The following is a 14,202-nucleotide window of genomic DNA, read 5'->3' as shown; positions in this document are numbered from 1 at the left end:
TTGTTTAAAAACAAAAAGATGTCTGGAGTTCCACTCAAAATGTTTTTCTAAGGGTGCAGTGTCTTTCACCATCTCCTGGTGGCACTGAAAACATTTCTATCCCAGTAATTCATTGAACTTGTGCCAAAAAATAGCAAAAAGCTGCAATTTAGGACAGTAAACCAATAAAAAACATGCTTCGGTTGTGTTTATTATATGGTGCAGAGTTCAGTCTCTGTGTCTATAAAAATAGATTATTGTTATGTAAATAGTACAACGCATCCAGAGGTAAGGCTGGGTACACACGTTATTGGAAAGGATATTTAATGATCCTTTCCAACGACAAAGCGCTGCACAATGCATGAACGAGCTCTGTACATACAGCATCGTTCTGCTCTATGGAGAGGGGAGGGAGAGAACGACGGAGCGGAACCCCACTGTGCTCTCCTTCACCTTCATTACGATCATTTGTGGATCCGCCAGGATGGATCCACAAACGACGAGCGCAATATTTTTATCCAATATCATCCCTGAGTTGTTGAGAATCATCTGACGCGTGTATGTAGCCTTACATAGGAGGTTTAGGCAGTGTTCAGACTGGCGGTGAAGTTGCGGTGTATTTACTGCTTGTTCATGCCCTTCCCTCTCGGGAGATGCTGCATGGAGCTTCCCCCGGTGGCAGCTTCATAGGGAATGACAGGCAGTAAGCGGTAAGGTCCTGCTTACTGCCATCCACTGTAAAATGTATAGATGCTGGTACTTTAGGAACCAGGTCTGTGGTGCTAGCCATGAGAAGCCATGCAGGATCATTTGTCCCCCAAGGCAGATCTGACCCTGCCCTTAGGCTATGTTCACACTATCAGTAAAGTTCCAGTGTGGGTACTGTTTACCCATGCCAGTCACCCGTTCCCTTGGGAGAGATGCTACATGTAACTTGGAATTATCCCTATTGAGAATGAACTGAGGCAGCAGTGGGCAGTACAATACAGCTCACTGCCACCAGCTATCCAATCTGCAGACACTGCTTCTTTAAGAACCAGCGCTGCGTTATGAGTGCCCAAGCAGCTTTCAAGGTGCCAGCTGCTTAGAGCCACATGGAACCTCTCAATCTCCAAGCAGTCTAAACCGACCCTTACTTTAATATGCCTGGCCATATACATGAGAAAGAATTTGTATTCCAGACAGTCATGCAAATTACCAAATCTTTTCGATATCATATCGTATCATATCAAGAGCAAGAAAAAAACAACTTGTCCATGGAGTCTTACCCTTTTTGGAATTTTTGGTTTATTTCTCTAAATATAAATCTTTGTTTGTTCCAAGCACCTTGGCATCCACTTTCAAACCCATGGCGTGAACCAATGCGTCTGAATGCAAGCTGCTGCTGAGTTCTGGGGAGTGGCAAACCGCACTGCACGTTACTGAATTTGCAAACGGTACAAATCTTCAAACAACAACTGGTCAGCCAAATATGATACGTCACATTGGGGAACCATGCCATGATCCGCCGTGTGCAAAAAATGGTTTCTTACCTCTTCCATACACTTCAGTAGGAGTAGGGGCCATGGCTGAGCCAACGGCAGAATGCTGAGGCTCATTGTGGATCTGAAATAGCTCCTACTGACCCCCAACCTCTGCTTTAAACCCAGGCGTCATTTACTCTTTCACTCTTTCAGTAAAATATTACTTTCTGAGGTTGGTTTTGAACTTTTGATCTTGGCTTCATATTTAAAATACTGAACCTCCTAAACCTTATTAAATTTAAAGGTTGCAATCATCCCTCTATTTTCTCCCACAGAACTACAGCTTCTTGTGGTCTGTCTGTGTTTTATCCTTCAAACCCGTCACCATTTTTATTTCAACCCTACCAGAAACGTTGCAAACTGTAACACACAAAAATATTCTTCCTTCAATAAAAATGGCAAGCTGAAACTAGCTCTTACCTGATGCGTTTCGCACTAAGCACGGCATCTTCCCAAAGTTTTTGCAGACGAGAAAGGGACACTGAATCATTAGTCTATTGCATGGAAATGGGGTCAGGAGGGGGACAATGGAAGATTATTCATTAAAAATGAGGTTGTGTTGTGGCGATTGTTTAGATTTCTTCCTATAAACTGACCTTTGATTGAGGATGTGAGATTTTATATGTAAAGTGTTATACCGCCAAGAAAACCACTGCCGGATGTTCACAGCAAATACGTGCACCCATAAAATTGGGATGTAAGATTATGCAGCAATGAATCACTGGAGATTTTTTAACCATTTCATGGATGTCATTGTGGTGCAAAAAGTGCAGAATGTCTGTGAGGGGTTAGGTGCATTGGAGTTAAGCAAATTGAGCTTGGGATGTGACCAAAGTATCAGGGTGCCCTCTTCACTTTCATGTAGCCAACTAGTAGCCATGGCATTGGGGTGTATATTACGTAGCAAATGGTATCCTGTACACCAAGAGTTTAATTCTGTTTCTTGGAACCTAAGTTCAATTTGTGGCCAAAAGCATAGCCTGCCCTCTTTTGCAAATAGGTGAGATTCAGGTCACATTTTGAGGTTAAACAAAAAAACTTTGGTGTAGTATTTTTAGGTAAAGCTCACTAAAATCTCACAGCGTGAGATCTTTTTATTCCTGTGTATATTATATGTATGTTATGAGTGTTTGGCTAATGTTCAATTATTTGTACTCCCACTCCAGAGCTCTATGCAGGTATAGGTGAGTAAAGGCATCTCATTGCAAGTGCCTTCATGCAGACACTTTACCCCCTCATTGAAATACTAATGAAAGCTTTGAAAAAAAAATCTCTACCATGCAAAGAGATTATGTTATGGCTGAACCAGTTTGTATATTATGTTATGGTATGGTATTTATGGTATTAGTTATGGTATGGGCTAGCTTGGGTAGTGGAATCAGTGCCGCAGCTTCAGGTCCAGAGTCTCCATGAGACTTCCAGGAGAAGGGGATAGGGTTTGCTGATGCTTCTTCCAGCCTATGGAGAACAGCATGTATGCTGCACTCCACTGCTTCTCAACTATGATCTGCTTGGGCAATCAGTATTTTAGGTGGTGATGTATGTCCATGCCACTTGGTCTAAGCTTGTGGCTGTTTGGTTTTGTAGTCTGTAGCTTCTGCACCATGTCTCACAGAATCTTCTTTTAGGGTCCTGTCTGTGATACAAAGTCCTTTGGTGCCAAACTTCAGTTGTCCCAGCTTGTCTATTCACCAACAGCCAACAGTAGGGCCCCTGTGCAGAACTGACTTGGAGCCGTTGTTGGCTAAGATGTCTCTAGATCATTCCTGCATTGGCACACTTTGCACTTCCCTATCTCTGCAGCTGGTTTTAAGTGTAAGGTCTCTGGCAGGAGGTTATTTTTCAGGTCAAACTCGATGTGTGTTCTTGACCTAGGCCCAGTGTAGTCTAAACCTGGATGATGGTTTTATTGTTTGCTCAGCAAAGGAGCAACACCAAAGGACCAAGGGAGCTGTCTTCCTTTTATCCTGTAGTTGCCACTTGGGTTCAGATTGCAAATTTAACATGGCCTTCTCAGTAGGCATTTCACAGCGCTCTTTGGCTTATACTATGGCATCATCCATTCCACATCTCTTTTGTAAAGCTAAAAGGAGAAGATGGCGCCCATGTACTGTCACATAATGTCACATAAGTGCTTAGCTGCTTTCTTTAGAAACTACATTCTATGGGAACTCTCATTTTAATAATTGCTTCTCCACATACATGAGACTAACAAATCCCTGCTAGACAGAAAAGAATAAGGTTACTGAGTTCTAGAAAGTGGGCGATGTGGCCTACATATGCATGCTAAGTCTTGAATCTACAAATGTAAATGTTATATCTGATTATTATTATTATTATTATTATTATTATTAATAAACAGGATTTATATAGTGCCAACATATTACACAGCACTGTACATTAAACGGGATGAAAATTACAGATACAGACAGTGACACAGGAGAAGGAGAGGACCCTGACTAGAAGAGCTTACAATCCAAGAAAAGGGGGAAGTATCACACAATAAGAAGTGGGTATGGAATGGTGGGTGAGTAGTGAGGGTTTAGGAGACAGAAAAAGACAGGGTGGGCAAGTTTGAAAAGATGGGTTTTGAAATGCTCTGCTTTTAAATGAGCTTTTTGGCAGATGATACATGCAAAGTTGAAAAAAGAACAATAAAAAACTTTCTTTGTGATCATGGTGGCTTTTGTTCTTTGTTTACATTGCATGGCACTGCCCTGAAAAGACCAGATTGCTTGGGATATGTAACTCTTACACATTGCCATGAATTTTACCATTAATGGTTATCCAATGGCCATGGGTAGACCCAGAAAAGATGGTAGTAAAGATGATCGCTTTGGGGGGTTCCAGCAGTGACAGATTCCTGGAGCTTTTCATGATAATAATTTACAAAAGGCACATCAATGAAAATTTAGATGCGCATTAAAAGTTATTATGGAGAAAGAGTTTTGTGATTTAATAAATTTGTCTGCACTATTAGCGCCATATATAATGAGTGCACTTTATATATATAAATATATATATATATATATATATATATATATATATAAACATATATTTATATATATATATATATATACACAGTATATATATATTCTACGCTGATATTGGTATGACTGATCGCTGATTTCTACAAGCTGGAACAAAGCTGCATATACATTGTAGTTCCATAATGCTGCTTTTATTTTCATTTTTAATAATTCTTTTAAAGAGTTGTGGTTTTGACGAAGACGTAAGGGACTTTTCACAGGTGTAGAACTATATAGAAAAAACACATATAAGTCAAAAACCCATCAAAACAGAAAGCATGGGCATGAATACATGTTGTCAACGTTATGTAGATGGACAGAAAGATCAAAAGTGATAAAGAACCTCAGATGCCCTCCACACCTAAACCCACTCACAAATGTGCAATATAATACATCTTACCAGTAAATGTTGTGGCTGTATCAGTTTTTAATTTTTTTGCACCTAGTGATCCTGTCAATAATGCACCTTTATTTCTAGGTTGACAACACTTACTGCTTGTACTGTGTTTATGGAGGTGCAGCATTATCACCATTGGAAAAGGACTACAAACAACTTTTACTCTCTTCTATAACTTGGTGTTCTGCAGTACACAGAGATATTTGAAAACAATGTAATTGATATCAGTATAGGCAAGGAGCACAGGATCTGATGAGGCTTACAAGATTTCTGGCAGGATCAGACAGGTATATTTGTCTTTTTTTATAAAATTTAACTCATGCTATATATTTGTTAATATTAGCTTGTCTTTGTTTGAATTCCACATTAAACATCAGTTAGCTGGAAAAAAAGTGATTCACCATATCGATTGTTTTTCACTCCTCTTAATCCACCCACACATATCGATCACCGGTGACTCTTGCAGGAGTAGAGACCACAGACAAGGGGCGCTGCAGTCTTTTAGACCCTTTGAAGACCCCATCACTGGACAGCCAATAGAAACACATTTTCTAAGCAGCAATGTAAAACATTGAGGTACTTTAATGAGGAAGAGAGAGGATTCAGAAACTGATGCATCACCTGACCACAGATTTTGAAAAACTATGAAAAAAGGCTTTTTAGTTTTATTTTTTGTTGTTTTTGACTGCAACAATTTGGAAGGTTAATTTTTGGGGGGAGAGTCATTTGTCCATTTTAGATCTGTGGTGAGCTGTCATGGGGTAAACAATGGCCCCAACCTCTTCTATTCAAGATAATGGGAGAGGATGGAACCATTTTTGGCATGCAGCTGCAGTGGACGACAGGACTGTACCTAATAGCATCAAGTTGCTTTTGACTTTGCAGTTGTTGTTTGAAGAATTGAGTCATGGCTGCTGTTGTGTGCAACTTTGGTCATCTGCAGCGCAGATCTCTGCTCCCAGATGCACAGCATCGTTTTGCTGTGTGCCCGGGGGCTGATAAATGCACAGTTACACACCACAGGTGTGAATAGCCCTTTCTGTAGTAAATTTTAGGACCCCTTCCAGGCTTGTGGTTGAAAACTGCGCTATTAACTTCTCCAAGCCGCCCCTCTTCAATTACTTTGCTGTCAACCACAGAGCTTGATAACTGCTTTGTATTGTGGTTGAGTGAGGTTAGGTGCAGTTGAGGTCTAGGTGCTGTTCTTCCTCCAGAGAAGAAAAAGCAATTCACAGTTGCCACTTTCAGGAACCCCACCACAATCTATTGCAGCCACAGCCAAATGCAATGGCGTGCACAGGATGGTTTCCAACTGCTCCTCTTAAGAGTTAAGTTGGAGCAATAGGGAATATAGTTTAGACTTCAGTAGAACATCTGCAAGTCTGAAATGGCCCTAAATTTGCAAAATGTAAAATATTAAAGAATATTTTGCATTTTCCATTGCAATCAGCAGGTGGAGCTATAGGCCCTTTTTTGCCTGGTTATTTGTCTATTCTTAGCTGCTTTGTTGAGAAGATTGTTGCTTACAAAACAAATTACTTAGTGCCTAAATGTATACACATATTATAAAAGCATTTAGAATAAAAGGAAACAAAACATTAAGAAATGAAAAAAAAAAAATTAAAAACTTAATTGATCTTGAAAGCGAAGCACACATCAGTTCCTGGAAAAATGCAACTACTTTGAACTTGTCAGTACTAAATGAAAAGATAAAAAATTCCGACCATGTAGGTCCTTTTTAAAATAATCCTAACGGCCTGATTGCAATTTGCCTGTCCTTGCCCCATCTTCTTCTGGAGTCCGGTTTTAACTATCTTGGTTGCCTGAGTCAGGAAGGTGTAAGTCCCGCAGAAGCCTAAGTGGAAGCCGAATGTGGCAGGTATCTATGACAGATGAAGGTGGTGTTCAGGCAGGTAAGTATTGCAGAAGGGTCACCGCTTGTCCATTTCTGCAATAATGACCTGCCTGATCACTCAATTTCAAAGTGGAACTTTGAACTTTAAACAGATCATAGTGACCTAACTGCACATCTGATCATTCCATGGTTTGCTGTTGGCAGTAGGTTGGTCTGCTATATCATAGAATGCATTTCTTAAAAATCAATGTATATTAGTTGACAAATGTGTCCAGTCCTGGACCAGATCCATTCCAGATTTGCTGGATCATCCAGGTTCTCCTAGGATAGTCCATCTTCTTCGGTCTTGGTGAGCTTTAATAAATCAGACCCAATGTACATGAGAAACTGCAGTAAATCAATCTGAGCCTGTCTAATTTCCTGGCTGCAGGATTTTCAGCATCATCTAGCCCAGGGGTGCCCAACAGGTGGATCGTGATCTACCGGTACATTGCAAAGGCAACGCGAGTAGATCGCAGAGCCCTAATTTTGAAAAAAAACTCAACAACGCACAGGAGTTATTAAGTCCAAGTTTTTATTGTTGGTAGATCATTTTGACTTGGTCATTTTAAAAGTAGCTTGCAAGCCAAAAAAGTGTGGGCACCCCTGATCTAACCCCCTTCCTCTCCAGCCTGACTGTCCCTAGCTCACCCTTTCCATTCATCGTATTTCAGTGCTTTCAATCATAGAGATGGAGCATCAGACCTGGGCATACAAACCCTATAGAGCAGTGTATCTCAACCAGGGTTCCTCCAGAGCAATTTGTGCCTCTCAGGTCAGTTTAACAGATACCAATGCTCTTTTTAGCTATCTGTAAGGGTGACATTCTTCCCAATGTCCAGCAATGTAAGAGACGTTCTTCCCACTGACCACCACACTAATATACTGTGAGCTGTGGATATAGTAATTATAGCCGGTGTTCCCTGAAGACCTGAAAGTTAATCCCATGGTTCCCCCACGTGTAAAAGGCTGAAAATCATTGCCATAGTCTGACTTTTACCTATAAAGGAAACATTTTTTTTTTAATTTGCGCCATTTTAAATTTTTTTCTTACACCTCCTAAGAGCTTTGAACAATCCCACATCCATAATCTGATATGTATCTCATACAAGACTGTGTGCTTGTTGCTGTTTAATAATTCTTTGTGTTTCCACAGAAATGTTTGGCTTATGCAAACTTGCCTAAATAGTAAACCATTTATAAAGAAGGTTACCCAAGGACAACTATGCCACTTCCCTTTTACTATCAATCAAGAAAGTTTTTTCATATATTTTTCTGGGGGATTTTTCAGGCACAAATCTTTAATGAATAAGTCAGTCAAATGATCAAAAACATTTGTTTTTATTGTAGCCACATCATTTAAAACACCAACAATGATATAATAACATTTTAAACATAGTTCACCATCCTAATGAGGTTTTTTGATTTTACAACCACAATACTTCATAACATTTACTCAATTTACCAATATACATATAATTTCTTCCTTAGTGTTAACATGGCCTCATTAAAGCGTACCTAAACTCAAAATGTTTATTTTACATAAAAGGGTAGACAACCCTTTTATTTAAAGTAAAAATTCTGTTTGTTAGTGTTTTTTTTAAAATGCAAAACCCTTTTTAAAAAAAATAAAAAGGTTCCGCACCGCCCCCTTTAATTCTCGATCACCTAGCCAATCAAGAATGAATAGGAGCCCAAAGCCTCCGGGGATGCGTGATGTAGGTGATCATCTCGGGCATGCACAGAAGGAGCCATTTCATTAATGAGGGAAAAAAATTGCTGATCTCACGCATGCGCAGTGCGAGATCGGGTGATATAGGAAGAAGAAGAACTCAATAAGAGAGAGGAGAAGAAGGCGGTGCCTGGTGCTCCCCCTGCGCTGGGCCAAAGACGGATACCGGGATGACAATGGGACACGATGGAAGAAACTTCCTGACGGATAGACTGCTCTGCAGGATTGAAGGTAAGTGTGATTTTTTTTGTTTTGGGTTTGCTTCCGCTTTAAATTTCAATGCGTTTCACAGATAAACCACTTCATCAGGAGTTTATTGGTGGCGATAACTAAAAATACAAACAATATAATAATACTAATGAGGTTATTTGATTTTACAACCACAATACTTCAATACATATACTCAATTTACCAATATACATATAATTTCTTCCTTAGTGTTAACATGGCCTCATTAAAGCATACCTAAACTCAAAATTTTTACTTTACATAAAAGGGTAGACAACCCTTTTATTTAAAGTAAAAATTCTGTTTGTTAGTGTTAAAAAAAAGGTTCCACACCGCCCCCTTTAATTCTCGATCACCTAACCAATCAAGAATGATTAGGAGCCAAAAGCCTCCGGGGATGCGTGATGTAGGTGATCATCTCGGGCATGCACAGAAGGAGCCATTTCATTAATGAGGGAAAAAAATTGCTGCTCTCATGCATGCGCAGTGCGAGATCGGGTGATATAGGAAGAAGAACTCAATAAGAGAGAGGAGAAGAAGGCGGTGCCTGGTGCTCCCCCTGCGCCGGGCCAAAGACGGATACCGGGATGACAATGGGACACGATGGAAGAAACTTCCTGACGGATAGAATGCTCTGCAGGATTGAAGGTAAGTGTGATTTTTTTTTGTTTTGGGTTTGCTTCCACTTTAAATTTCAATGCGTTTCACAGATAAACCACTTCATCAGGAGTTTATTGGTGGCGATAACTAAAACTACAAACATCATAATAATACTGATCTATCAAAATTATTTATTTAAATTGTATGGACAAAACATTTACATTAATTAAAAATGCTAGCTCATCAGCCAATGGCTGTGTTACCTGTTTTAAGCAGAGGAACTAAGAAATGACTTGAATCTCGGGTTTGAATCTCGGCCAGGACACTATCTGCATGGAGTTTGCAGGTTCTCCCCGTGTTTTTTTAAGTTTCCTCCTGTTACTCCGGTATCCTCTCCAAAAGCAAAGCAGTTAGGGTGATTGGCTTCCCCCCAAAATTGACCTTAGACTGTATAAAAGACATATGACTAGGTTAGGGACACTAGACTGTAAGTCTCTTTGAGGGACAGCTATTCATATGACTATGGACTTTGTACAGCACTGCATAATACGTTGGTGCTATAGATATAATTATTAGCTAATAATAATAATGGTGACAACACGGTACCCTATACCAGGGTAGACCGTAGTGTAACCTGCATGGCAGGATCACCAGGTAATATGTTATTAAATCCTGTCTAATAAATAAACAATTTCATATATAAGTTCAATTTATACCAAATTGATTTTACAAAAAATCATGCACATGATTTTCACTTCCAATATATTTTCTGATTTGATAAAAGAAGTGCATCCAAGGCTTCGTACACACATCAGATGAACAGTTGTGCTCATTTCAGGCAACAGTCTGACATGTATATAGTGGTCACCCGATGATGAATCTTATGTGGTGGATTGATAAACTACCAATCATGGACAACTGCTATGCTTTTTTAGAAAGCACAGAACCATTCTGGTTTATGAAGAGGGGCGAGGACAAGTGGGAGGCACCTCATTGTGCTCTCCTCCATAAAAAATGACAATGGTTATCCACGGTCGGTCATTTACTGATCTTCCACTACACTAAAAAATTTACTGTACTCACTCTAGATTTTTGCTTTAGGCAGTCATAATTGTTTGGATGACTATTAGCTAGCATGTGTATGCAGATGACCAATTGTAAGCAAGACATTTTTGGGTAAAAATGGGATAAATGGGACAGAAATACAATACCCTTGCCACGTGTATGTTCACATAATCAAATCTAGTTGCTTTCTATAAAATGACAGATCGATTACCATTCAAATAGGAGAAAGGGTTTTTGGGGGGGCTATTTATCTTATTTTGCTAACACAAACAATGAATCTTATTTCCAATTATTTTAAAAAAAGTAACAAACAATAAGTATTCTTAGTTACCCCCACCTCGTTTCCAAACACAAGGTAACATGGGGTGTTGTAGTAACATCATCCTATTCAGTTCTTAATGAGGATAAGTTAGTTGAAACAATAGAGGTGGAGTCCTTAAAGAGAAAGTAAACCAAAAAATGTCCCAAAACAAAACACACTTACCTTCAATCCCGCAGAGCAGTCGATCGGTCCAGAGGTTTCTTTCATCATTGTCTCGGCATCCGTCTTCGCAACATAGTTCTGTCTGTATTTTCATGCAAAAAGCCGTACATTGTTTTGCATGGAAATTTATTTTACATTGTAGGTTTATAATTCTTAGGCATAACTCACTGAAATATATCCAATATTTAATACATTTAATGATAAACTTTAAAAACACAAAAATCTGTTAAATAAAAGGTCCATAAAAATAGTGAAACATAATATAACTGTACAGTAGCATGTATTATATATATATATATATATATATTATATAGATTTCTTTGTATTAGATTTATTACAGTGGTTTGTATTGAATCCAATACAAAATTATTTGAATTTTCCGCCGCGCCTCCTGCACAAACTGACGCATGCACCGACGTCACTGGGAAACCCCCACTGAAAATCGGAGGAAGAGGACGCCTCCTGAGGACCTGCACCGACAAGCAGGACGCCAAGGGAACTCAGGATTACCGCTTTTTGCATGTGGTTTTTACCCCGAGCCACACTCCGGAATACCGCTAGAGGGGCTAGGCGCCGCCATCTTCAGTCTGTTCTTCTGGGTTCTTCTTCCTACATCCGACACAGGCGCGAGATTGGGTGACGTAGGTGGAAAAAAAACTTGCCATGCTCATGTGCATGAAATCGGCAACTTTTTTCCCTTTTGCCGAAAGGGCTCCTACTGCACATGCCGGAGATGCTTGGGCATGTGCAAAAGGAACAGCTAAGAGCCTCCTGAGATGCGTGACGTAGATATCCCAGGAGGTTCTGCGCTCCCATTTATTTGGAAATTAAGAGGGCTGTGCTGCACCTTCTTTTTTTTTTTTTAAAAAAACGCAAACCAACAAAATTTTCACTCTACTTACAGGGTTGTCTACATTTTTATATAAAGTGAAAATTCTGAGTTTAGGTAGGTAAGTCTCTTTTAACCCGACACACTTCACCTTATTGTCTTCCTCAGGGGAGCTTGAGACAGGTAAAGGAACCGTGAAGGAGCCAGTACTAACCCTCTCTTTTTCTTCAAGATATGTTGCAATGTATAGGGGTTGGCTATGTTAACTAATGACTGCCTATAAGGAAACATAACCATACTCAATTCGTTTTATTACCAATCAGATCAGCCAGTCGAGCACAAAATTAAGCTTTGTACAAATGCTAAATTTTCTTCACCAAGACGATCAAACGTGGTGAAATCTAATGTTAGTATAACTGTCCTACGACTTTGCTTACTGAACTGTCATGTCAGCTCACTAGAGCCCAACAACCATTAAGACGCTTGGGTTCCCCTTTAGCAGGAACAGTTTTGTCTGTACAGCGCTTGTTCCTTCATCTTCAAAGCGATCACTAGCACTCACTTGCATTGTCAATTAATTTTCATGAGCTTTACAGTCCAGAAGAGCCCAAATCAACCCTTAGTTATTCCAGGCTGCAAAGAGTGATCACAAAGCAATCAGCTAACAAAACCCTATGGCCTGATTTATTAAAGCTCTCCAAGACTACAGAAAATACACTTTCATCAGTGAAGCTGGGTGATTAAGCGAACCTGGAATAGATCTGGTCCAGGATTAAAAAACAATTGTAACAAATAGAAAAATGACTTTTAAGAAATCCATTCAAGGTTTGCTGGATTACCCAGCTTTACTGATAAAAGTGTATCCTCTCCAGCCTAGGAGAGCTTAAATAAATCAGGCCCAGTATGTTTGTGTCCTCCTTTCCTATCTTTACAGCACTCGCTCCTTTTGACTTTTGCTAAAGGTGATCACTAGCACTCATTTGCAGCCTCAATAATGAGCATGAGCTTTACAGTCCAGAATAACGCAAATTAACCTCGAGTTTACTAGGGCTGCAAGGAGCGATTACAAAGCTACCAATTATAAATGTAATATTAATATTATTATTAATAATAATAAACAATAATATTAATATAGTGGCAACATAATAAGCAGTGTTCTACATTAAATAGGGGTTGCAAATGAGACAGATACAGACAGTGACACAGGAGGGGAAGAGGATCCTGCCCCGAAACAGCTGGGTGGTTACCAAATATGTCGGGTGGTGCGCCCGGCTTAAAGGATTGGGGAGAACACTGACAGACAGATATAAACAATGACACAGGAGGATAGTTATAATTCACATTTATTTGAAGCTCCATTTATTTTATAAGCTCCACCATATCTTTTTTATCACTGTACATTAAATAGGGGTTGCAATTGACAAATATGAACAGATAGAATAGACAAATACAAACAATGACATGGGAGGAGGAGAGGACCCTGCCCCGAAGAGCTTACAATCTAGGAGGTGGGGGAAGTATCACACAATAGGAGGGGAGAATTAACAAAACTCAGTGGGCCTGATTTATAAAAGCTGTCCTAGGCTAGAGAGGATGTACTTTTATCGGTAAAGCTGGAGGATCCGGCAAACCTGGAATGGATATGGTCTAGGATTCAAAACATTTGCAAGCAAATACCAAATTTTGTGTTCAATAATTTTTATTAATTTTTTTTTAAAATTTAACAAATGGTTATTTGCATACATTCATGACATAAAGGTGAGGAGCAGTGAAATAGTACAATAGCAAATGACTTTGAAGAAATCAATTCCTGGTTTGCTGGATTACTCAGGTTCACTGATGAAAGTCTATCCTCTCCAGCCTTGGGGAGCTTTAATAAATGAGGGCCAATGTGTTTGCATTCTCCACTCTCCATACAACAGGAAAGTTTTGTCTCTTTTGCTCGCCCTTTGCGCATTTATGTAGTTTTATGATTTGGAAAAGTGCAATTAAACACCGAGATGCTACCAGCACTAAATAATAAAGTCTTAAAACAGTTTCCTGAGACTTTTTTTTTTTACATATATGAATTGTATATGACATTTGTGTTTATTCTAAGCTTTTTGCTTCCTGTCTCAATGAAATCACCGCCCATATTTACTACATAAAAAGCAGAAGAGAGAGAGAGAGTGGAAAAAAAATTGACACATATGAGAGATAGCACTGACAACCAATCATAAGGGAACTCACTGACAAACTGACAGCTAAAAAAAAAAGTACACACAGCAAACTGCAGGGAGAGGGCTTGTGAGTCAAGGGCAGGCCAATCCCAGGGCAGAGTACAGTAACCAATGAAGTGCAGGCCCTGCACACACCAATTACTGGCCCTCTTACATACAACTTCAGGAACTGGCTTTGCTTTCAAGATTGCTTGGCAGAAGGAGGTGGAGGGGGGTGGGGGGG

The sequence above is a fragment of the Pyxicephalus adspersus genome, chromosome 4 (genome assembly GCF_032062135.1).
Source record: "Pyxicephalus adspersus chromosome 4, UCB_Pads_2.0, whole genome shotgun sequence".
Lineage (NCBI taxonomy): Eukaryota > Metazoa > Chordata > Amphibia > Anura > Pyxicephalidae > Pyxicephalus > Pyxicephalus adspersus.
The sequence above is the reverse complement of the archived record's forward strand: the minus strand, read 5'-3'. Positions refer to the sequence as shown.